Source organism: Peromyscus leucopus, chromosome 2, assembly GCF_004664715.2.
Source record: "Peromyscus leucopus breed LL Stock chromosome 2, UCI_PerLeu_2.1, whole genome shotgun sequence".
In the NCBI taxonomy this organism is placed as follows: domain Eukaryota; kingdom Metazoa; phylum Chordata; class Mammalia; order Rodentia; family Cricetidae; genus Peromyscus; species Peromyscus leucopus.
The window spans coordinates 137,707,232-137,733,402 of NC_051064.1; the positions used below are offsets into that span (position 1 = coordinate 137,707,232).

Here is a 26,171-nt window from a genome sequence, read left to right on the forward strand (position 1 = left end):
AGGTCTTAGAGGCAAGAACTATTAACAGCCCATTCTACAGATGAGGAAATCAAGGTTCAGAGAGCTTCTCAGAGCCGTGCTCATTCCCAGGCTCTTGGCTTCTGGCCACTGTGGGCTGCTGTGTGACTCCAGGGCCACTTCCTGCCCAGCACTCGGAGTCTTGAGGTAGGAACCATGCCCTCTAATAGGCCTCACAGATTTATACAGTAACTGGGCAAGGAGCAAAGTGCCGCAGAGAGCTGGTCCACAAGGAAAAGTGACACTTTGGGAGATGGGGATGCAGGTCGGCTGGTAGGAGTGCTTGCCTATCACTCTCAAAGCCCTGGGTTCGATTCCCAGCACTGCATAAAACAGGCACAGGAGTGCCTACCCTTAATCCTAGCTCTCAGGGAGAGGAAGCAGGAGGATTTGATATTCAAGGTCATTCTAGGCTACATAGTGGACCTGAGGCCAGCCTGGGACACATGAGATTCTCAGAACTCCTTCCCCTCCAAAAGAGAAAAGGGATGGCATTCCAGGGGTCATGGGGGAGCTCTCCTGGATGCTGCCCCTTCCTCCACACAGCAGCTGTGTGGTCAGCGCATGGTGCTTCCATGATTCCGCCGTGATTCAGAGTCACCCTCACAAGGTGTTCAGGTCATGGATAGAAATGCTTGCTGGGTCTCCCCTTGTCCTCTCTCAGTCCTACAGAGATGCCCCAATGTCACGGTGAGCTAGAATACTGGGGTCACAAGAGGGGACGAGCTTCTCTAGGTCCCTAAGCCAGGAAGAGGTCCCACAGGCCCAGAAAGATGCCTGGCCTCCTTCGTTCCCAATGATCAGGACATGATGAGCCGGACATCCCAGCCAGGGTTTGCCTTGGGAAACCTCGTGACCTCCTCCAGGGACTGAGGCTCTGGGCATACCTGGGGACCTGTTGTCCAGGGACCACCCTGAGCCATGGCTCTGAGTCCACTCTCTCCTTTCTCAGTGGGGCCTCAAGGACTGGACACTCCACCAGCCAAGAGCAGAGAAGCTGGGGTTAGGGTCCCAAGCGGTCCTTGGCTGGTGCCCTCGGGGCCACCGCCTGCAACCTAGCCCTTGCCACACACTCCTGGGAGACGGCCTCAGATGACTCCCGGCAGCACTGGTGCCAGGCTCGGGGGGGAGGAGGCAGGCTGGATGTCTCTGCCTCAGCAGGCCTCAGCACTCGCGCGGAATCCCAATTGAGCTATTTTTAATGTGCTTCAATTTTCATTTTCTTTTATTGGAAAACACAGATGGTGACTTGCTGCCCCTCATACTGAGCGGTGCTGGCAGGAAGGGAGGCGTGCGGCACACATTCGGGCTCCCCTCCCAGTGCTGGGGAACCAGAGCCAGCGCCAAGCTCTGCTGCTGCCTCCAGCCTCAGTTTACCCATTTGTGAGGGTCGAAGCTGGTCTGGGAGATAATGCACACTGTATGCTGGCAGATGCAGGCATCCAAAGTCAAGAGCTCAGTTGCCAGGGAAAGAGAAAGTGGGTTGGCTGCGGGAGTCAGGAGGCGCCTTACTCAATCCTCACGTCAGGGTGAAGGGCTTCTCCCCATTTCGTAGATGAGAAAATGGAGGCTCAGAGACCACATGCTGGCCCAGGTTGTATAAGCCGAAGTCCAGTTCCTACACTCACTTCTCAGGGGTCTTTCCTGTCCTGAGCTCCCAAGATGATGTATTCTCATGATAAAAAAACAAAAAAACAAAAAAAAAAAAACAAACCGCAATCGTGAACTGGGGGCTAGCCCAGTCAGTAAAGTCCTGACTGTGAAGGCATGGGGACCTGAGCTGGATCTCCAGAACCCACACACAACTACCCAGTTTTGCTTCCTCCATTTGTCCCAACTGTAACACCACTGGGCGATGGGTCGAGGCCAGCTGTGGCTCCCCATATCTAAGGACACTTTCAACAGCACTGGTCCTGGCATCTCCAGGTCCCCACGAGACCAAAGTCATCAGAATCACGGGACCCAACTGACAACCAGTAGCTAGGTTCTGTATTTTCAACAAGCCTCCTGGTGATGCTACAGCTGGTCTGGACGAGCCAGCGGACCTGCCTCAACCACACCATTGACTCTAGGGGCAGAAGTTACCTCCAGGTTTCACTTGGCTGAGCTGTGTGGCTCTTGTGGGGTGCATTCATTTCTCTGAGCTTTAGTTTCCCAATCTGAACAAATGAGACCTCCCCTCTCCCCAGACACGCAGGCTGTGAAGAGACTGAGATTAAAAGGCCAGACAAGAAATAAAGCCATCTTCCCAAGGCTGTCATTCTGACCGCCCCAACACCACTTTCCTGGCATATGGGGAGCTGCCAGAGGCAGGAATAAGAAAATGGGTTACTTTGAGCAGGGTGGTGGGGAGCGACTGTCAGAAGCTTTGGGTATAATCAGCTGACCCAACATCCGGGTCCATTTTTCCCAGCCATATGAACTCTATATGGCAAGTGTCCCGCCCCCTATAGTTAGGATGTCAGGAGGCAGATTTTGAGGAGTTTGGGCTCAAGGAACGCAAGGTGATGCTCCCCAGTGGCATGGTCAACTCGGGGGATGCGGAGCCCAGGTGGACAAGAATCACTTGTATGGGCAGCCAGGAGTCTTCCTGTACCCCCTGTCCCTCATGTGCCAGTCTTCACTACCATGCCTGAACCTGACCACAGCCCAAGTCTATAGTCTACCTGGTGGCCTAGCAAAGGCAACTGGGCTCCCTCTGTGTTCCTACCTCAGGCCATACGCCAGGGTATAACTCATTCCTAGTGCCCCGACCCCACCAAACGGTGGGAGTTGGAGGGCAGGGTCAATGGTGAGCTGGGAATGTGGTCAGATGAGTCTTCTCAGCTGTAGATGGGTGAGCTGGGCTGTCATTCCCACTGGCTTGGGCGGGAATGGAAGCAGCATTGAATCCTTAGTCCTAGGGAGTCTGTTGGGGCAGAGCCACAGTGTGGGTCTGGCTGCAGGTTGAGCTCTAGGCACCATAATTCAGTTTGCAAAGCATGTCCCCTCATTGTCCCATGCTTTTCTTATAACTGTCCTACAACAGAGACACTTGCTCGTCAGACCTTCACTGAGTGGTTGTCATTGCGCCAAGCAGAGCAGGGTAGATGCTAAGGGAGATGACATCAGGCCCTCCAGCAATGTGGATGAATTGGAAGAGCAAGAAGAGCCTACAACAGACAGGTCACTGTTAAGTACAGTAAAGAGCACACTGTATCACACTGAGAGACACAGAGAAGAATCACACGTGCCTCAGCGTCACCATTTTATAGATGAAGGAACTGTGGCTGTGTGAAGCCAAAGGTTTGCTCCAAGTCCATGGTCATTAGCCCTGGTATCCAAGTCTAGAGCTTTCCAGAAAGCTTTGTGGCAGGTCAGAAGGCCAGCCAGGACATAGCATGAACATAAATGTCCAAGAAGAAATAGCAAGTGCAATGATGCATGGACACACAAGTGTCTGTGATTCCATCCAGTCATTTTCTGATGTGTTCTTTGGTTAGCTAACTTATCCACCCACCCATCCACCTATCCACCCACCCATCCACTCATCCACCCATCCACCTATCCATCCATCCTTCCTTCCTTCCTTCCACCCACCCACCCACCCACCCATCCATCCATCCACTCATTCATCTACTCATCCATCAATCATCCATCTACCTGTCATCACTTATCTACTCATTTATTTGTCCATATACTCACCATTCACCCATCCACTGACCCATCCACCTATCATCTATCTATCCACTAATCCATTCACTTATTCACCTATCCATTATCCATCCATTCATTCATCTATGGATCCATCCATCCATTACCTACCCATATCAGCTGGCTTCCTCCATGGTTACCAGGTTGTATTCTAGAAGATGGGGATACAAATTGGTTTGACTAACTAGCTGGCTTCATTATAAAAGAATAATGTAGGCTCAGAAGTGGGCCCAGCTTATCTCCCATCCCCATGTCCCGGGGGGGGGGGGGCTGAGGCTCAGAGGGACCACTTGGCCAATGCCAGGAAGGACCATGATGCTAATCGCCCTTAGCATCTACCCTGCTCTGCTCAGTGCAATGACAACCACTCAGTGAAGGTCTGACGAGCAAGTGTCTCTGTTGTAGGACAGTTATAAGAAAAGCATGGGACAATGAGGGGACGTGCTTTGCAAACTGTGAATTATGGTGCCTAGAGCTCAATCTGCAGCCAGACCCACACTATGGCTCTGCCCCATCAGACTCCACAGGACGAAGGATTCAATGCTGCTGGGACTTGAGTCAGTATTTCTCAGGCCCTAACCGGCAGCCCAAATCCTGCACTAGCTTCAGAGCCAGAGCTCGGGCTGCTATGCGGCATCATCCTGCTTGACAGGTGTTCTAAAGTTCAACTGGGAGGCAAGTGCTATGAGAATGACGGCCGGTGTGGGCACAGCACTCACACAGGGTGGACCTGGATCCAAGGCTGGCCTGGTGCCCTGCTGAGCTGCTATGGCCTTCCTGCTCAAAGGCTTGCCAAGGACAGGGTCTCGGAACTCAGGCAGGGTGTTTCCAAACTCTCAGGAATAGGCTATATCCTAGCACACCCCCCCCCACAACTTTGGGGTGGGGTACAGCTTAGTGGTGGGGCACTTGCCTAGCACGCTTGAGGACCTGGCCTTCTTCTCCAGCACTGTGTGACCCACTGTGTAAACTAGCTGTGTCTGTTCAAGTGCCATCTGATGTCTGACATTACAATACCCACTGCATGGATGACACATGGTGAGGACACCAAAGCTCAGACAAATGACAGAAGCTGTCCTGAGTCCCCCACAGAGTATCAAAGGCCCCAGGTCTGCTCTTGGTCTCCCTTCTGAAATGTCCCTGCTCATCCGGCCAAATCTTACCATCTTTTGATGGCTGCCGTCTTGGGGAGATCTTTCCTGACTTCCCAGCCACATGGGCTCAACCTGTTCCTGCAGCATTCTGGGAGCTCATCTGGGTGGGCCCTGAGAGGGACCCCCAAGAACTCCAGAACGTCTCAAGAGAGCACTGAGTGCTCTTAGATCTCTTAAGCCAGCCCCCTCCCCAACCCACTGATGAGGAGAAGCCCCTCCCCCAACATCACCTCTGCCATCACTCTGAGTTTTAAAAAAGAAATTCCTAAGTGAAAACAAAATATGCTTATTATGCGATATTGAGACAATATAGAAGGGTCTACAGTAAAACGTCAAAGCCTTCTCTCTGGAGGTGGGCGCAATTAGCGATCATTTAGACATTTTACTACACATTAAATGTATTTTTAGAGGCATAAATGGGCATTTATTCCTTTGAAAGTCACAAATGGAATCACATTCCTACTGAAGTTCATACTGTTTGTAACTTGCTTCAAGTCATACACCTCTGCCAACCCAGCAGACACACAAGGTTCTGGAACATTCTACAGCCTCCTGCCTGTAGTTCTTCTATGTGATCCTGGTCTACTCATCTCTTAGAGCATCTACGAGGAGAAACTGAGGCCACAGGTGCTACCTGTGTTGGGCCTGGCTCCCAGAAACTGTGACTGGGTTGCGCAGAGTAGAATCAGGGTCAGCATATTCATGCTGTGGACTGGAGAATGTCCTCAGCTCTCCCCTTTCCCAGAAGGGCCCATCTTACCCGCCAAGGCCCCATCCTTCCCTGGTCACGTCCCCCACACCTCATAAATCTGCAGGCAGACAGGCCTGCTCAGCTCAGCCAGGAATGCCCCTTATATCCAAGACAGCAGCTCTGTACTGGCAGAGGGGAAACCCAGCATGTGGGCCCAGTGAGCATCTCAGCCCTGAGCCCTCACCTAGCTGGGCTTGACCAGGGTCCCAGGTCAGCCTAGCAGGGGACCCTGTGCCTCTCTCTCGGGAATCCTTCATCCCAGGACAGCTGCCCAGCCGGGCTTCCTGCCTCCCCTGTGGGCCTTCCCAACGCCCATTCATTCTGAAACCGCAGCCGCACAGACCGTCCTGAACACCCCTTTTATCATGTCACTCCCTGACTGTGGCCTGCCAGTGGCTCCCCAGGGCCCGTGGGAGAGAGTGCAAACCTCTTCCCCCAGAATTCCTGAGCTGGCTGCAGCCCCTCTGGCCCCACCGCCCCCATCCCAGCCTCCCTGGGCTGTGTAGTCCAGCCATCCCATTTGGCATGAGCCCCTGTCCTGACTCCCAACTTGCTGGGTGAAGACAATGTGGCTGCACCCTTCCAGAGTGTGGCCCTAGACTGTCACCAAGCTCTCAGACAAAGACCTCATCTTCTAGACTCCAAGGACTTCCTGAGAGGAGCCACGCAAGCTGTGGGCACAGCATTTGGCCACTGCTGAAGACCGAACACCTGTTTCCTTCCCCCTTTCCCCCTAAGCCTCACATCAGAAATCCCAGCGAACAAACAGGGCATGTGGCAGGCCCTATGAGATTACTTACTTCATCAACATATTTAATGTAAGCATGCTTTTAGAGAGGAAGACCCTCATGTCACATTACAGATGTGGAAATCGAGTCACAGAGTCAGGACAGAGCAAGGGTTCAATCCAAGGTCTCCAGCTGCCCCCTGGGAAGTGCCTTCTCCAAGAGACCCTCCTCTTGGAGGAAGGCTTGGTGAGAGGACCCCAGTGCCCTGTGTCTGGCCTCTAACACCAACAAAGCCCATCCTGAGGCGAGACAGACAAAGCAGCAAGGTGAACAGGTCTTTCCGAGGCCATGGCTTCTCCTTCCTGGCCACAGCTTGACTGAAGACGGCTTCTGACCCGACTAATTGGGGCCTTTCCCTCTCCTGTCTACAACCGTTTCCACGAGCCAGGGAGATGGCCCGGCAAGTAAAGGAGCTTGCTGCCTACGGTGACGACCTGAGTTCAATCCCTGGGACCCACATGGCAGATGGAGAGAACTGACTCCCAAAAGTTCTCCTAGCCTTATGCATGTTGTAGCATGTGCATACCCATACCCATCTACACAGTAAATCCACAAATGCAATCAAAACTATTTCCTGGTTGTTGTTAAGATTGGTAGAGGTAGAACAGGGGAGACAGCTTAGTCGGTAAAGTACTTGCCTTGAAAACACAAAGAACTGAGTTCAACCCTTAGAACCCATGCTAAAAAAATCCAGACATAGTAGCCCAGGCTTGAAGTCCCAACGCTGGGGAGGTGAAGACAGGCGGACTCTTGGGGCTCACTCACCAGCCAGCCTAGCCTGGTTGGTGAGCTCCAGGCCAGTAGGAGAGCCTGTCTCAAAAGAACAAGGTGGATGGCACTGAGAGACAATGCCTTAGTCTCTCCTCTGGCCTCCCCACGCATGTGCACACATCTGCGCACACACACACCAATGGTTAAAAGTGAGCATGGGGCACTCAGATCCACACCGTGGCCTATCACCTAGCCTAGCACCTCAGGCTAGTCCTTTCTCAGCTCAGGACCTGAGCTTTCTCTTAGGATAGTCTCAGGCATGTAGTGGTACCCAGCACTGCACTCATCTTTCCAGCTCTCCCCAGTCTCCCAAATTCTCAAACAGATGCATCCATCCGTCTGCTGAAATGCTAATAAATTTCTGGTGCTCACTAGTCTTAAACAGACGGAGCGCAAAGACTGGGCAGCAGACACAGGGTCTTATTAGAACTGACTTTGGGGCTCCCCTAGTCTGCAGATACTACTGTCTCTAGCCCCTCGGCTGTTCAGGATGCCCAGAGCATGCCAACAGCACATGGGACTCTGGGAGCAGCCTGGACAGAGAAGGCAATGGCTTCTAAGGTTCAGGCTCCATAGTCCGCACCAGGTTCCCATGAGTTCAGGCCTCAGCTCCCAGTGGCTGCCTTCCTCTGGGGTCCCCTTCCAGCCTCCCAGTCTCTCATTTGCACAGAGCTCGGCAGTGGCTGTGACTACAAGCTGGACCAGACGCAGGATACTTCTTTGCTGAACCAGACGCAGGGCACTGCTTTGCGGCCGTTGTAGTATTTATAGTCACAGTTACCTTCTGTTTGTGTCAAGAGACATCAGGGCTTTATTTACAGCATGTGGCCTTTTCTTCTTAACACATTGACTCTTTCACTCTAACAAATAGAAAAGTGAGTTATTTCTAGAATAGCAGCAAGAACATGGCCCAAGATGCTAAAGACTAAGAGAAGAGAACCAACAGGGAGCCACATGACAAAACGCCTAACTCTGTTTGGCATGGGGGCGCAGTTGGTATCTCAGTGGGCTGTGAGAGACTCCAGGCTGCAGTCTTCCCCTGGGAATGGCACAAGAGGTCCAATGTCATGGTACCCGAAGCCAACCTCAGGGCCCAACATCAGCTCAAACTCAAGCACCTGGGGCCTGGGTCAGGAAACAGGGTGGAGAGCAAGCTAAAAGTCTTTCCTCATCTCCCCATCCCACGCCCTCGGGTCTGAGGGGAAGACTTGGGGATGGGCCCCATCCTCACATCTGGAGCTCGTTACATTGGGGCTGGAGAGGCGTAGGATACAAATGGGTCCGGCAAGGGTTTAGATAAATACGGGATGATAGATCCGCACCAGGCTACGGAGGGGAAGTGCGGGATGTTCCCGGAAGACGCTTAACCTTGTCAAGCTCCCCGACAAACTGTCCCCAGGGGGGCGTCTACTCAGCAGCTCATCTTCTGCCTCTGCCCCACGCAAAGCAGTCCCCAGTGAAGCCTGGGGGTGGAGACACCCCCAATCTCAGGACCTCCAGCCTCCTCCCGAGGCCAGGCCTGAGCCTGGAAGGCACTCAACTCCCTTTTTGCACTACTCCGGGAAGCCCTCCCTGACCACCCAGGCCGGGTGCAGGGCCCGAGGGTGATTTACTTGTCAAAGCCATTCGGATGGGCCAGCGGAGCCCAGCAGAGAGCAGGTGTGTAGTGGCCATATGACCACTGTCAAGTGCCCACCACGATGCTGTGTGTATACACCAACCTGAAGTATCCGCACAGCCACCTGGGAAGGCAGCCTCATTGTATGGACAAGGGGTCTGAGTTCAGAGAGGTAAAGCCACTTGGCCAGGGTCACACAGCCAGCAGCAATCTCAGGCTGCAGAGCTCTGACTCCAGTATTCTCTGTCATCACTGAGATACCCCGCCCATTAGAGGGGGATGGTCAGAGATTAGCAGTTCATTGTTAAGTAGGGAGCAAGGTAAGGGTAGGGATGCCACTAGGGTCAGGCCTTCTGGGGGCTTGCTGCACAGTGCTTTCACTTCCTCCCATATCCCAGCGACACTGTGATAATGAGGCTGTTTGCTTCTTTTTCTGTGTCCACAGGGACAAGGGCTATGGCACCCAACGTGCAGACTACAGGGGACATTGCTAAGGACACTCATTGTGTATAGCCTCATGGTAGGCATCATTTGACAGATGAGAAAACCCAGGATGGGACACATGGGGCCTGCAAGCAGCCAGGGGACAGTCCATGCTCACTGTCCCCTGGATGGAGTTCCTGACCAGGGCTCATTTTGCAAGAAGCCAGGTCTCACTATTTCTGCCGCAGAGCCTTGTAAATGACCTCCTGGGACCTCTGAGGTTCAGAAAGGCAAGCTGGCAGCTTCCATGACACAGAAATGGTCCCTGTGGCAAGGTGACTTGGAGAGGAAGCCAAGCAAAGACATGACCTGCCTGTGAGGCAGGATCCTTGGCCTCCATCCTCCTTCCAGGCCCAGGGAACATACGAACAGTTGAGCTCTGAGAGCCAGTCATCCTGAAGAGGGTTGATGGGGACCAGAACCTGGGTCTGAGTCTGGGTAAGCCCACATTTCCCAAGGCTGGGGCCACAGGAGCTCTGCAGCCGCGTGGTGGTGGGTGTGAGGAGCTGACTCAAGCCAGAGCTCCTGCTCCCAACATGTAGGGCCTCGGGAGAGAAGGTGAGCCTCAGCAGTGATGACCACTGGTTGGGCCTGTCTATCTCTGCCATGCCAGGAGCAGCTGGGAGAAGGATCCTGTTACCAGGACACTCCTGGACAGGTGAGCACACTCGACACTCCTACCAGCCGCCTCAGCTCACAGCGCAGGAAGCAGACAGTGTGGGCGGTAGGGGAAGGCCGCTCCTAGCTGCCCTGGCCACTCACAGTGCTGTGCAAACTTTGTCTTGTCCCTTTCCCTCTCTGGGCTCCAAATGCCCTTTTCAGCCAATGAGCGGCTCGGCTGTCTAGCGTTCTTCTAACTTCAGTGGTTGCCATTAGGCTTCTGGCCATATCTGTGTCACCACAGGAACGAGGCTTTCCCTTCAAACTGACTCACCTATTTTTACTGAAATAAATTCATTAGTAAAGGAAAAATCAGGTTAGGACCGTAACAAGAACGCACTAATCCTTCTGACCAGAGGGAGTTTGGATTCTGGCGATGGCTGCCTGGGTTTATGATCCCTGCTCTGACACCACACAACCTCAGGGGATTTACTTTGTTTCTCTGTGCCTCGGCTTACTCATCTGACAGCCAAGGCTATAGGGAGGATGAAATGAAAGTGCTGTGTGTGTGTGTGTGTGTGTGTGTGTGTGTGGTGTATGTATATGTGTGTGTATGTATGTGGTATGTGTGTGTGGTGTATGTGTGTGTATGGTGTATGTATATGTGTATCTGTGTGGGGTGTATGTGTGTGTTTGCTACATAAAAATGTATCCACTGAACTGCGCACAACCCGCTAAGAAGATACCCTGGCATCCGGGCTCCCTAGCGGAGTCTGCAGCAGGTCTGAGCTGGAGACTAGCTTTCTCCAATGAAAAGGAGATTAGGGGCTGTCAGAGAGGTGTTGGAGACGCGTTGGCAGGAAACAGACTTTCTCCATGAGTGAGTGTGAGTAATCGGCAGGTGTGGGGGACGGGGATAGGGACTTTCTCACCAGTGACTCAGCTTTATTCAATGTCACTTCCCTGTTCTCATTGGCCCTCCCTGCACGCCCCGACACCCTGGTAAACATGAACACAGCACGTCTGAAGTCTGGCTCCTTGACCCGGGACTCCAGGGGAGGAGAGAGCAAGCCAGTGGTACCCTGGCCTTCCCCTCCTCCTCACCCTCATCTTCGTCTTCCTCCTCCTCACTTCCAGCCCAGCTTGGCCTGGATTTTCCAGTTTGGCCTCTGTATGAACCTTCCTCCTGCCTGCTCACACAAGAACGCCACCAGGTAGAGTCTAGGAGTGTGGATTCTGAACCTTAAATTTCACCCATGCTCACGAGCCTTGTGACTTGGAGCTCTGTGGCCTAAGAGGCTGTGGGGGTGGCTCAAGGTTGGAGTACTAGCCGAGGGCTGAGTGCAGTGCTGGGCACATCACATTCAGTAAACAACGGTTGCTGATGTTATAAATAAAGCCTTATAGTAAAGTCCCTCTGAATCAAATGCGCCCAGTGTGGTCCCAACGACGGGCCTGTGGTCCCAGTCTCCAGCACAGATCTCAGACCCAAGGCCCAGTTCAACTTCGCAGTGCCTGGGGAGACCCCTGTGGATGGAAAGGGAAGGCGAGTCCTCTCCCCATTCTGGCCTGACACTGACTCCCTCCTCTTTCCTTCACTGAGGCACCAGGACAGACAACTTTCAGTGGGGACGGATGGCGTGTGGAATCTGAGACACCAGACCACTCAGGGGCCCCTGAGTTGACAGGGGTCCCTCAATTCTGAGTCCCTCCATTTACTTCGTTTTTTGCTCATTACTCTTGGTGTGCCCTGCCTTGGGCTCCTCAGTTGGGAAAGAATATTCTAGAAGAAATCCATACCACAGTCTTTGTTCTCAGCTCCCCATTTTTCGGGGCCTGTAGTCAGCAAAGCACAAAGGGAGAAGAGAGACTCTGTTTACCGCTGGCACTGTTGGTTACTCCAGAGATAAATGAAGGGGACTTAACAACTCATATTCATCCACCGGGAAGAGCATGCAGTGGTCCTTCCGGGTAAGGGAAGGAGAACGCCCCCGTGAATCCTGGCTTCCCGGAAGCAGAAGAGAAAAGGGAAGAATGTTGATGGGAAAAGACAAAAGGTAGTAAGAACAGAGTTTCTGATCTGTTCTCAGCACTGAAAGCTGTGTGGGGACACTTTTGTAACCTGCTGAAACAGGTAAAATCACTTGCTCCAGTTTTCAGTGAAACAGGAGAATAAATAATCCGTGGCAAGGCAGGATTCGAATGGGGAACTTCAGAGTTATTCTGGTCCCCACCCATGACACTGATCTCTGGGGCATGTGGTTTTTCACAGACTTGGTACAGAGAGGTGAAGCAACCTGGCCGAATGTGCACAGCTCCTCAGGGACAGCAAGGGGACCGCCCAACCATTGTCCTCTTCCTTAGCAGACTGGCTCGGCCTCTTGGCACAACCCGGCATGACAGGTTCCCAAACTCATGCCACCCACCAGAGTAAGCAAACAAGTCCCTTCCAGGTGAGGAGACCTGTCACTCATGAGGTCCCCCGGGGGGCTGAGGGTGCTTGCCTGTTTTTCTACTGGCTGCCCCTGCTGACAGAGACCCAGATGACTTGGGGGTCTGGCAATGCCGGCTCACAACCGCATGCCACACCACAGTGTTTTCTCGGCTTCCCTGGGTGGGTGAGTCACTCGGGACCTTCCATCCTCCCCCTCCCCGCCCCCCTCCCGCTGCGTAAGACACTAGTGGCCGGGCTTTGGAGGGTCACAAATTCTGGATCTGCCCTGTGAATTGACACAGAGTGGCTGACGTGACCTGGTCGCCAGACCTTGCCCCGTCTATTCTTGCAAGCCACTTCCCTACCTGGAACAACGTCAAGGATTAAGTGATGTAATCCAGGCGGGGTATTTAGCATACAGTTTTGGCTCAGGGACCAGAATGAGCATTGCAGCCCTTATGAATGCAGTCAACCTGGCCTAGACCTGCACTTGGTCCACAGGTCATGGTTACTGACCAGGACTGGCAGACAAGAACTAGCCAAGCTCAGGCCCCAGCTTGGAGATGATGGGGAGGAACAACAAAGAGCCTGTCTCTGGTACCAAGCAGCCATGCCGAAACCCCAAGTTTCAATCTTAACCCTGCTTCCCACTTGCTGTGTGACCTTGGGCCAGCCAATCCCCCTCTCTGGGTCTTATGTGAAATAAGAGGCTTGAAGGGGACTTTATGGATCTGGAAATTGTTCCCTGCATCCCTTAATGTATTCAGAGCACCCTTGGGTGGGGAAGCAAGGCAGGGTGTGTCCCAACTTCCTTCTATAAGGGAGCAAAGCAGGGCTGGGCAGGAGGAGGGACTCACCCCCGCGACTAAGGCTGCAGCAATCAGAATTCCTAATGGGAAGTGTGGATGAGCGGAAGTGGCCTGAGAGCTGGTCAATGTCCTGGCTCCTCCTTTCTCTGGAGGGAAAACTCTAGGCGCTGTTCTGACCCACTTCCCTTGCAGGAGGTCTGGACTTGGAAGGGCTTCCCAATGGCCTGGGAGGCACGGGACACAGTGGGTGGTCGCCCCAGGACATTTGGCTTTGCATTGCAAAAGGATGACCCACCGCCTCCCTTCTCCCCTACAAAAAGCCAGGCTGGCTTCGGGATGATCCCAAGCAAAGCCACCCAGGGCTTCACCACACCCCTTTCCCTAGGCCTCTATCTCAGACTTCCTCTATGCTTTCAACCACCAGGAGCGTGCTCTCTGGCCGGGCCTCCATCAGAGCTGTCTCTCAACCTCAGTGCATGCCATCCCCACCCTGTGAGCCAATCGGGCCATCCTTCAGCATCCTGCCCTGGGCCACCTCTTCCAGGGGAGTCTCCTCTGCCCCCCTCCTAAATTCACCATTCATGGTGCAGCTGTCCCAGATCTGTCAGGACCCTCTGACCTGCCTCCATGCTCGGCAGGGGTGGGGTGGGAGGGGTGGGAGGTGTAGGGGTGTGTGTGTGTGTGTGTGTGTGTGTGTGTGTGTGTGTGTGTGATCACATGGGCCCAGAGCAGGTGCACAGTTATGTCTAGAGTTTGATCAGAACGCCGCTGACCTTGCTGCGGTTAGAGTCCTTCCTCACACGGGCCACCAATAGGAGAGTGGAAGTCGTGCTGAGACCTGCAATGCGATGGTTCTCAACCAGTGGGTCACAACCCCTTTCAAGGGGTCACCCTAAGACCATCGGAAAGCACAGATACTTACATTATGATTCCTAACAGTAGCAAAATTACAGTTATGAAATAACAACAAAAATGATTTTATGGTTGGGGGTTGCCACAACGTGAGGGCTGCAGCATTAGGAAGGCTGAGAACCACTGCTGTTAGTACCAGCCACTTTGCAGGCTGAGGCTGGAGGATCCTGAGTTCAAGACCAGCCTGGGCAACTTAGTGAGGCCTCGAGTCAAAGTAAAAGTTAAAAAGGAGGCTGGGTGGTGTAGTTCCTACCTGATTCTCCAGGTCCTGGGCCAGCCTGGGCATAGCCCCAGGGGTCATCAGGGGTGACAGAGGCCTCCTGTGTGCCAGACAGCAAACTTGGGAGCTTGGGACTGTCACTGCCTCAAGACTCCCAGGTTGTTCTGTGAGAGCAGGGGTATGCCCCTCTGCCTTACAAAAAAAGGAAACTGAGGCTCAGGGAGATGGAGTGCCTCTGCCTGGGCTCACTAGGGGTAAGGCGAGATGGTCGCTGGTGTTGGAGGTCAGCGCAGGGCATCCCTGAGCCCAGGCTCAGCAGATCAGTGCTCCACAGAGGCTGGCCTGTAACGGACTGCAGGAACGTCACTAACGCTTGTCACTAATGTCACCAATAACTGCTGCAAAGGGATGCTGGGGAAACCCAGCACTTGGACCTCTCCGCCCACAAACGCAGCAGCAGAAGTGCCCCGACCAGACAATCCCACGCTGGCTCTCCTAATCTGGGCGGGACACAGGCACGGCCCCTCTCCCCGGCCTTGCTCCCCCCTACATTCCTGCCTCCTTCTGCTCTGGCACAAGGCCCACCCTGAACGCAGAACGGACTGTCTGTCTCCAGCCTGCCTCTCCTGGGCCTCCTCCTTCTTCAGCCAGTGCCTCGCCACTCTAAGTGCTTTCTGGGGCCAGCACAGCCCCCAGCTCTGACGGCTAAACCAAGGATGGGGTTCTGGCCTGGCCTGGATCCCGTCTACCCACTCATATCGGGTGCAGTCTTCTCAATGAGCCTCAGTTTTCCCGTCTGTGGGCGCAGTGCTGACGTGTGCATGGGCCATGCCGAGTCAGGGCTTCCCCTGAACCACACTGGGTCCCGTTTCCTCACTCTGAAACAGGAAATCAGAGGCCCCAAGAGCTAGGTGTGCTCAGGCAGGTGACTACCCTCAAGGCAAGGCTGATGGGGTGGGCTCCTGGGGGGGGGGGGAGAGCAGGTGGGGGTGGGGCAGTACCCTGACTTCCCAGCTTCTTGTGCATTCCAAACATGCCAACAGGACAGGCAGATGGCCTTAGCCTCCAGCCCAGACTAGTGGCTAAGTGCCTACTGTGTGCCCAGGACATGTACAGACATCGTGGAGGGACGCTTATCTCCAGAGGGGAGACAGGAGGCTCAGGATTTAGATAAGAGGGAGACTAGGGGGCGGGGGTGGGGGGTGGGGGGAGGGCAGCCAGGCTATCCCAGCTCTGGGGAAGTGTCTTCAAACATTTATTTAGCAGGATAATAAAATGGGGATGTCAGGGTATGCAGACAGATCCCAGAGCAAAGCACTCAGACAGGATCCAAGGACAGGTGTCTCCAGGGCCAGGTGACCCCTATTGCCCACTGTCAGCTTCCTGCAGGGTCTGCCCAAGCAACCATATTTGTTGGTCTAGCTGCTGCTGGTTTGGGAGAAAGGGGAGGGATTGTCTTTAGGGATGGGATCTGCCTTCTACCACCACAGGGGAGCCCCAGGGGGGACAAAGTGTTGTCACCAACAGAGAGCAGGGCACAGGAGACAGGCCTCAGCCCCACCCCCACCAGAAGAGGCTCTGCCACCTAGGGGCAGCCACACTCCCTGACATTGTCCCCCTGGGCCCCACAGGAGCGCCAGATTCACTTATCCTGGGGAAAGGCCCTGCTCTGCTCCCCACACACTAATGAGAAAATGAGAGGGAAAGCTGAGGACACAGGCTGAGGCTACCCTCCTCGTGATCTGACGCTGTCACAACAGCGCTGGGCCGTGGGGTTATGGGAAAGGGCAGCAAAAGCAGAGAGACACAGGGAGCCTAGGCAGAGACAGAGGCAGGGAGCGGAGTTCAAGCTCATGCAGACAAGGATGTCGGGGGACCCAGGCTTGAGGCTGCAGTCACTAGTGGTTCTCACTTGGGCATGGCGCCCCCAGGGGACACAGAAATGTGCAGAGTGGTGTGATGTGGCTCAGTTGGAAGCATGCTCAAGGCCCTGGGTTTGATCCCCAACACCTCATAAAATGAATACAGTGGTGCATGCCTGTAACCCCAACACTTGGAAGGCAGAGGCAGGAGAATGGGGAGGGTCAAAGTCATCCTCAGCTACATAGCTACACGAGACTCATTCTCATGTGAAGTTTGCTATAAGGACCAGAGAGTCCCAGAAAACTCTTAGCCATTCTGGTGCTGTCCCAGCCTAAGAGGACTGTATGGAATCCCAGGGCCACAAACCTGCCTTCTGAAGAAATATGGGGACACATCATGGGATGCATGGACATTCCAAGAGTCAGAGCCTGGGGTCCTTAACAGGCAATGGGCAGCAAGCACATCCTCACAAAGACAGAACTATGCTGTTAATAGTAATTTTGCTTAAAGTGAGAGAGAGACCGACACCCACCCCCTCCCCCGCCACACACACCCAAAGAAAGAATGATAGAGACTCCAAAGACCAGGCCTCTTACCTGGGGAGAGGGCCTACTGCCCTGGTTCCATGGAAAACTGTCTCAGGGTCACTAGGGGCCATAAACCAAGTACAAGAAAGTAACCAAAGGCTCAGACAAATCATCTGGGCCTCCGAAGCTTCAAAAACAGGGTTTATTTAAATAATCCTTTGCCAGGCCTCCCGCCTCAGAGCCTGGCTTCTCTGAGGATTTATTTTGTAAAAAATCTCTCTCAACAAGTAAGTCATCCTACCCTGAGCCGATGAGGGAATTCTCCTCTGAGTTCGAAACCACAAATTCTGGGCAGCCCCTCTGCGGCCCACACTCTTTCTGCAGCGTCAGGCTGGGGAGTCAGGGCAGTCCGTGCTGGACTGGAGGAGGGGCGCGCTCCTTGTGGCTCTCCCACTGCCCTAACTGTGATGCTCTGCTCTGGGAGACACCAGTGTGGATACCCGGATGTCTGTGTGGGTACCAGGAGACCAGGCTTTTCACAGGGCTGAACATGCTGCAGCCTCACAGAGTCTGGTCAGTGGTGTCTGGTTCAGAAACATACAAGAGACAGTGACAGCGTGGAGGAAGTACTCAAGGAGAAGGAGCAAAGGTCACAAGTATGGCCGTGCAGCTCAGTTGGTAGAGTGCCTGGTGTGCAGGAGGCCCTGAGTTCTACCCTAAGTACAGCATAAACGGGATGTGGTGGGCCATGCCTGTAATCCAGCAATCCCAGACTCCAGTGGAAGAGGCAGAAGAATTATTAGTTCAAGATCATACTTGGTTACATATGTAGGTTGATACCAGCCTGAACTACATGAGACTCTGTCTTTATACACACATACATGCATGTGTGTGTGTGTGTGTGTGTGTGTGTGTGTGTGTGTGTGTGTATGTGTATTCCCCTCCAGAAATTAGTGGGACCCAAGTGTGGCCCACAGTGCCAATGGAGCCACAAGAGCATGCTGGCTCACTGCCACCCCAACCTTTCAGAACAGAGGACTCAGGGCCACAGACAGGTCTAACCTTCAAAGGACAAGGAGGAGGAGGAGGCACCCTGCCCCAGTGAATGCCTCTCCTATGTCCCCATGCCAACTTCAAAGCTTGCAGCAAGTCTTACCTCCCAAAGCCTCTGCAGCAAAGGCCTGACACATAGTAGGTCTTCAGCAAGCAACTCTTTAGTACAGGGATAAATAAGTAACTATAACAGGTAACAGCACATATGTGTTCAAATGATCACTGGATGGATGGATGGATGGATGGATGGGTATACGGATGGATGGATGGGTATATGGATGGATGGATGGACTGGCCAGTGTGGTCATAGAACAAGGAGGCACAAGGGCCTCTCTTGGAGATGGAAGCCCTCCCTGGCTCTGCCCAGCAGGGATGACCACTGAGAAGCCACTTTGCTTCTGCAGCCTCAGCATCCTCACCTGCACTGTGAGGACACAAGGTGATCAGGGTCTACATGAGACCAGCAGGGGCCAAGCTGCTCCCTGCACCTGAATAAGCTCGGAGCTGCCACCCCATCACCATCATCATCATCACCATCACAGAGACAGCACTTGAGGGCTTGGGGACCAGGAGCTCTTAGGGTTCTGGAGATGGACAGAGGCAGAGGCCTTGTGGGAAAGGGCAGAGGAGGGGCTTGGGAATGGCTTGGCTAGGAAAGCGCTTGCCTCACAAGCCCGAGAACCTGAGTTTGCAGGGAAACGAGGTAGGACGGGGCATCTGCAAAATCCCAGCACCGGGGAGGCAAGACTACAATGAGAATGATATCTGGGCTTGCTGGTCAACCATTGGAGCAACTGGTGAGCCTTAAGTTCAGTGAGAGACCCTGTCTAACCTAAGGTGGTGAGTGACGGGGAAGACTAGATATGTGGAGCCCACACTGACGCTTATCCGTGCACATTTGTACCCACACATGTTCACACCCACACACAGACACACGTGCACAGCACAGAGGAGGAAAGGAAACGGAGCTGGGCTCCCAGGAGCATACAGTCACCAGAGCTCTGTACAAGCTATCCCCAAAGTGGGGACACAGCCCCCAACCTTCCGACCCGAAGTGGAGATTCCGGGTCCTCTAAGAGCGGCTTCATCCGGCTTGGCAGGGTCTACGAAGCATGGGAACAGCCTGAGTATTTTGATCACTTCCTCCCACCTCCATGGGCTGGTGGGGGTGTCACGCTGAGTTGTAAAAGCCTCTAAGAGAAGTTATTTTTAGGGGCAGACAGTGTATTCCCTCATTCATAAAACATGGGCTAAGAACCTGCTGGGAACAGCCCTGTGCTGTGCACTAAGGAACCAGGATGGAGGTGAGAGGCAGGAGACCGATGTAGCAGAAATCAGCCACCCTCACTGTTCCAAGTAGGTTGAAGGCCAGGGGCAGGTACAGGTCAGGCACGCTAAGGAGTGGATGCTGTATTGGGCCTTGAAGGATGAGTAGGAGTTCACCACACAGAATTGGGAGAACAGCAGCTAGAGCCTGAATAAAGAACTGGGGGGGGGGGGGGTTGTGACACAGACGTGTGAAGATTAGTTTGTGGGTGAGAATGACCAGAATGGAAATTATTTCACCAGAGGCCAGACCCTTAAGCAGCTGGGTCCCCCCCACCCCTAACCTTGGTTTTTAGACAACAAAGAACAGAGGCATAAAGAGGGCTGACCTCTTAGTCCTGCTGTCCCCACTAAGGTCAGGGAGAGGAAGGGCGAGGCCTGAGGGCAGGTGGCCACTGTACGGACAAATGAAGGGGTGGGGTATGGCCAGCGGGGGAGCCCAGGCACAGCCAGCTCTAGCCCACAGGGGTCTCTCTGGAACTCCAGGCTGACAGAATAGGAAACTGAGGTAGGGATGTACTCACTAATTCCTAGTGGCCTCAGAGGGAGTCCCAAGTTCTTGGTTGTGCTTCCGCCCCGGGATCTACCCAGAGGCCATTGCCAAGGTGACTTATTGCTAGGTTGTCCCCGAAACCACTCCTCCGCCCTGGCTCTGAGGGGCCACTGGGGTGGGACAGGCTGGGCCCTGGGCCTGTGGTTAGAAGCCCTATTATTCCAGGGAAGAAAGGCTTCCCTCGGAGTAAGTCCCGCCCCCCGCTCAGGGAGGGCAGGCAGCTCTTTATCTGGGCTGACCCTTCCCAGTGTCCTGTAGCCCGCCACAAGACCTCCTCCTGAGGCCCATGGGAACCAGACTGGCTCCCTAGACACCTTCCCACCCTCCAGGGAATCACATGGGGCCAACATGGCGGCCAGTGCTGTCCCTGGGTTGGAGGAAGACCGTCCTGCTCTCCTACTTTGCTGTGAAGGTGAGTGCCAGCCCTGTCTAGTCACCAGAAGCACTGGAAAGGTCAGAGGGCATAGACTTTTTACCACTGGGGGTGGCTCTGCACCCTACTCCTACACCAGCCAAGCACGGTGGTCTTTTCCCCACAGCCTGCTTGGTCACGTATCATTATCTGTGTCTTGGATGGTGGGGCCTTGGGCCACGTGCCCACAAGGCAGGCATTCTCCACCACACCTACCACCACCCTAGCAGAGGTTTCCTCTGCGCCAGGCTTCGTGTCTCTGTGTTAGATGGCATCTCATTTTACTGATGAGGAAGTAAGGCTCAGCTTGGCAAAGCAGCCCTCAGGAGATCGAACACACAGCATGGAAGGGACTGAGGCAGGATTTGAACTCAGGATTTGAACTGCTAATGGCTTCATGTTTAACCACTCCACAAGACCCCCTTTGCCCCAGACTGCTCAGTCAACAGAGGGCCAATGACAGGTTTTTCTATCACACGGAGCAGGAGGGATTCAGAGTACGCTGTGGAAAAGGTGACCAGCGGTACCCTGTCCAGTCTCGAGGGGGCTTTCAGGCCTGAGGAAGCAGGTTTCTCCTCCTGCTGATCCTCCTAAGGCAGAAATTACCCATGAACTCCCACAGAGCTCTGGTCTAACCACAGGGAGACAGCTGCAGTGAGGTGTGGCCATGGCTTCCAATCCCGGCAGGGCCAGTCCAAACCTTCCTGCGCTCCCTTAGTGAGGGACACTCTCTCAGAGCCTCAGTCTCCCTACCTTGCAAAAATGTTAGAAGGAAATAACTGGAAAGCACCCCCACCCTCGGGCTCAGTCGACCATGCTGGCCACAGTATCAACAGCATGGAGTCACACATAGCAGATTTGAGCTTTTTGAGGCCTTGCTGGATCCTGGCACAGGCCTGTAATTCAACACTTGGGAGTGTGAGGCAGGAGGATCTCAAATCTGAGATCTCACCTGGCGGTGGTGGCGCACACCTTCAATCCCAGCACTCAGGAGGCAGAGGCAGGCGGATCTCTGTGAGTTCAAGACCAGCCTGGTCTATAGAGTAAGTTCCAGGATGGTCAAAGCTACACAGAGAAACCCTATCTCGAAAAAACAAAACAAAAACAGAAAGAGAGAGAGAGAGCTCGCGCTCTCATTTTATCAAAAGTACAGCCGGGCACAGTGGCACATGCCTGCGATCCAGCACTCAGGAGGCAGATGCAGGGGGATCCCTGTGAGCTATTGGAGGGCAGCCTAGTCTACTGAGTCTGAGGCCAGCGAGGGCTCTACAGTGAGACTTGGACACAAACACACAAGTAGGGCCAGCAAGGTGGCTCAGTGTGTAACGTCACCTGCCATCAAGTCTGCTGCATGAGTTTCATCCACAGGATCCACGCGGTGGGAGGAGAGAACTGACTCCTGCAAGTTGTTTTTCTGACTTCCACACATGCACCATGACACACGTGGGTGAGCACACACATACACACAGGAGATAAATCATAAAATGTAATACAAAATTTAAAACACAAACAACTGGGAAGAATCCTGAAATGACATCTAAAAGTGTGTGCGCGCGTGTGTGCGTGCGTGTATGTGTATGTGTGTGTGTGTGTGTGTGTGTGTGTGTGTGTGTGTAAACTCACGCCTACAACTTTCTGGGAGATAATTCACAATTTCAGCATTTTCCCAAGAAAATGGCCCAAAGAAGCCATGAAGCTCCAACAGGACAACCTCATCTCCTTGCTGTAGACACATCTCTGAGTCTGTTCTGTGCTAGAGAGAGAATTTATCCTGCTCCCAGGCAGCTAAGGTGACGATAGTAGGGATGTTCTCCAGCTCCCTAGAGAGGCCTGCGAGGGCCTTGGCTGGCCCGACCATGGGGGGCTCCACCTGTGTATGGGGGAGGGCTGCCGCTGTGCTTCGGATATTCTGTGTTGGCTCCTGGCTCTGCCCCGCCAGTCCTCACCAGTCTGTGCACTGGTTTAGAGCGTGGGCTTGAGACCAGAAGTCTGTGGGGTATGCCCAGTTACGACCCTTTCAGGTTGTGTGGCCTTGGGCAAGTACTGAACCTCTCTGAGATATTAATACCACCCCAACCCACCCCCCTCAAGGTCTCGCTATGCACTCCAGACTGGCCTTAAACTCTGCATCCTCCTGCTTCAGCTTCCCAAGTACTGTGATTACAGCATCCTTCCTGGCTCTTAGCCAGAGCTAGGAACCTTCTTGCCCCAAAGGCAGAGACTCTAGCTAATGCGGACGAAGCAGCAACGGGGCACATCAGCACAGCGGGTGCCGCCCCACTAAGTCCGGCTTCTAACCCCATGTTAACACGGCATCTTGCTTTGGTCATCTCACTGCGCCACCCTGCCCTCTATGACCTTGGTCTCCCCACCGTCTGAAAGGAGACAAAGGAGCTAAGCATGCAGGCAGGTGAGGAGAAATGTACGGTCTGGACGGTCCTAGGGTGGAAGCCGGGGCAAGTCCTTACACTATCTGGAGCCCTGGTCTCCATGTTTGAGTGGCTGGGTCTGCATTCAAAAGGCAGAGCTAAAGGTGTGAATGCGTCGGCCACCATGATAAACCACACACACCACGGTCTTGCCACCAGCAGGGCGTCACAAGGAACATGCCTCTGGCTGCAAATCAGAAACTAAAGAGGGTCCCCTCAATATTTACCAGCTGGCAAAATAAGAACCTTCAAATGGGAGGCACAAAAGTCAGTTCTAAAACCCAAACATAATAAACAAATGTCAAAAAAAAAAAAAAAAAAAGAAAGAAAAGAAAAAGAAAAAGGGTTGATGAGATGGCTTCATTGGAAAAGAGGCTTGCTGCCAAACCTGATGTCCTGAGTTTGATCCCCAAGCCTCCCAGTGGAAAAAGAGACCTGACTCCCACACATTTGTCCTCTGACTTCCACACACACACATGCTATGGAACACGAACACTCCCCTCCCCCCATAACACACACACACACACACAAATACAAATATAAACAAATACTGTCTAAAGCCCAACTGTGTATGTGTGCATGTGCACGCGCTCACTGTGGGGCGTGGAATAAAATGAGGTCATATGGAAATGGACTATTTTTATTTCAACAAGGCATTTCAAAAATACTCTTAATTATATGAAGATGGCGGAAAGGTTCTCTCAAAAATTAGAGAGCACTGTTACAGCTGCCCTCTGGCCCCCCACACCCTCCTAAACCCTCCAGTCCCCTACCACACCCTCCGCAGCCCCCTCACCTTTCCCAGGCCCCCCACTGCTCTTTACATCCACCCCCGCCCTCGGGAGGCAACTGGCCCACACATGTGGGCAGAAGGGAGCCAGACTCCGCCAGGCCCCGCCCTCCCAGCTCTTTCCAAGGTTCATCTAACAACCCTTGGAAGCAGTGGGCTGAGCAGAGGGGAGGCATCAGCCCTGGAGGCCAGAGAGGTGGTGGAACCCTTCTGCTGGAGCTCTCGGTCTCCTGGGGTGGCGCTGCAGAGGCCGGGTTCTGAGATCCCTGGAGGGCGGACCAGTGATCGCTGGGGCCAAGGCAAACTCCTCACAATGTAGACTAGACAGAGATAGGACCCAGACCACTGAAGGCCTTCCTGCGGCTGCTGGGGGGCTCTTTCTCTACACAATGGTCACTTTTGGTTCCTTGAGCATTCACTATACTGCATTTTGGAGATTTAAAAAAAAAAAAAACCAGGATTCTAAGAGTGAAAGCCACTTGTCAGGTCGGGTCACTTAGGACAGGCCCAGGTCGAGTGACTCCCCCAATACAGCCCATTCCCAGGCGGGAAAAGCTTTCGTAAAGTCCCCAGGAGTTCTGACAGGGCCAGGGCCCAGGTTCCTCCCACCCTCTGCCCTAGGCGCCCTCTGGATGGCCGCCCCGCTGGTACTGAAGTCACAAGCTCCTTGCCATGGGGTCTGTCAGTAAATGACGAATTTATGTCAGAAACAAAATGTCAAGTTTGCCTCCATTTACCAGACTGGGCTGCCCTAGCTGGGCCAGGGTGAAGAGAACACAGGGGAAGAACCCCTCCCTCCCTCCCCCAACTGGTGAAGAGGGCCAGCCTTGTCAGGTTCCTTCCAGCACCTGCTGTGGCGGCTCCTCCATCACCCCGCTCCGTTCCCCTCCCCTCACCATGACTTTCTGAGCACAGGCTAGATCCAGGTGCCTCCTCAAAGCCCCCCAGCACAGCTACCACCTCACTCGCAGAAGAAACCAGTCCAGGTCGACCCCTCCGCTCAGTCACCTGCCTCCAGCCTTCCTCTCTGTCTCGGGCTGCGCAGGCCTCCCTGCAGACTCCTGCCGCAGGGCCTTTGCCCAGGCTGTCCCTCTACCTGGCACACCTTCCCGGCATCCGTAAGACTCTCTCCTCTCCTTCCTTTTCTCCTATAGGTTCTGCTTAGCCCAGAAACACCTCTCCCCCCAGCAGACCTCCCATCTCCCATCCCCTAGTTCTCTGCCTACATTTTCACCCTGTCACGGTATTACTTGTCATCGGCCCGGCCCTGGGAAAGTAAAGCTCCATGGAGTAGTCCCGCTACCCGCCCCCCCCCAGCTCATCCAGAACTGTGAAGAGGCCAGTGAGGCCCGGCACTACCCATCAGAGTATTCCGCCGGAGTAGGGGAAGGCCCCTGCCGCACATCCACCGGGTCTGAGTTCACATGCACCCTCCATATCACTTCCCCTCTCTCGGCACCAGGGGCCTCTTCTGTCTGCATGGGAGAGGAGCCGCCCCCGTGGGCCCTCCTCCCAGGGGCTGTACACAGTCGCAGCCCTTGACGCTTGCTCCACCTCAGCTCCCACACCCCCACCCTGGGGTCTGGCCCCGTGCCAAGCCCCTGCAGACTTCAATACCAGTCTGTTCAATTAAAGGGAGATGACGGATGTCACAGCACTCTGCCAACTGTCACCCTGAAGAACAAACAGAAGCGGATCCCCCTTTCACGGAGCGGAGAGCTGCGTTCACTCATTCATTCTTCCAACCGACACATATTAAATGAGCACTTACTACGGGCCAGGCCCAAGGTAGGCCTGGGGGAGCTGGCGGTAGGCGGTGCAATCACCCCTGCTTTTGCAGTATGGTAGGAAGGAGAAAATACTGATCAAAGACACTAATTAACTTGGGATTTTGACAAATGCTGCTTATGGAACTTTCTGGGAGAGGGAGACTTCCCCCAGGAAACAGTGGAACATGGGTAGCATCACCCAGGCAACAAGGGGAACAGTATTCCAGCTCCAAGGATCAATCAGCCAGTGCAAAGGTCCTGTGGTGGGTCAACCTAGAGGATGTAGGGGATCCAAAGGCCAGAGCAGGCTACAACTGCTATGTGAGCAGCAACCAGAACAAAGGCAGCCTCTGGGAAGGGTAGTGGCTCCATCTCCAAAGTAACAGGGAGCCACGGAATGTTCTGAAAAAAACAGTATGACTGGACTCAGAGTCCAATCCTGAACTACAGTCCACTAACAGGCCCATGAGACTCTGTGTGGCTGTGCCTTGGGCTTCAGGCTTAACTCTTCCAATTTGGAAGTTTTAAGGCCAGAGGTCATCTCCTCTTCCCCCTCCCCTTCTCCTCCACCCCCACCAGGTGACAATTCCCACAACCCTCAAAACTTGAGCTTTGCCTGCGCATGCCCTATGGCTGAGGGCTATCCTGTAGGCCAGGGTCTACCCAACCATCTAGTAGTCAGAGAGAATTTAAAGGGGCCCAGAATTCCAGGCACCTCGGTGCAACTCCCCCCTGTGATCTGACCGGGAGGCATTGCCCCGAGTGAGCACATTATCACGATGTGTAATTTCTGGAATAAACACAGCTGTGTTTGTTTCTCCGAGTGCGTAACAGACAGAACAGCAGATCGGTCTGCCGCGTGCAGCTGGAGCCTCGCACCTTGGGACGGCCACGCACTGTAGAGGAACCAAGAGGATGATGGGTCTTCCCCAGGGCCTCCAGATACCATCATCCAGGTGAAACCTTCAAGGGGCCAGCTTAAAGCCTCTTGGGAAAGCAGCAGGAAGACCACAGCAGGGGGAGAAATTGGGACATCTGTCCCTTGGGGATGGGTGGGTCCTGATCAGTGGGGACAGCTGGCCCTACAGTCATGAGCAGGTCCCTTAGGACGAGACTCCACATAGCTGAACCCCAACAAACCAATTCCTGCCTGAAGTTTTCCAGATGGGAAAGCTGATGCTCAGGGATGGCGATGGGG

The 26,171-nt window shown here is 53.9% G+C and overlaps 1 protein-coding gene across 5 annotated transcripts in view; it reads right to left on the reverse strand.

Moving 5' to 3' along the window:
- Positions 1-26,171, reverse strand: part of Ephb2 (EPH receptor B2) — a 190,098-nt gene that overhangs the window by 145,008 nt on the left and 18,919 nt on the right. The window lies entirely within an intron of this gene.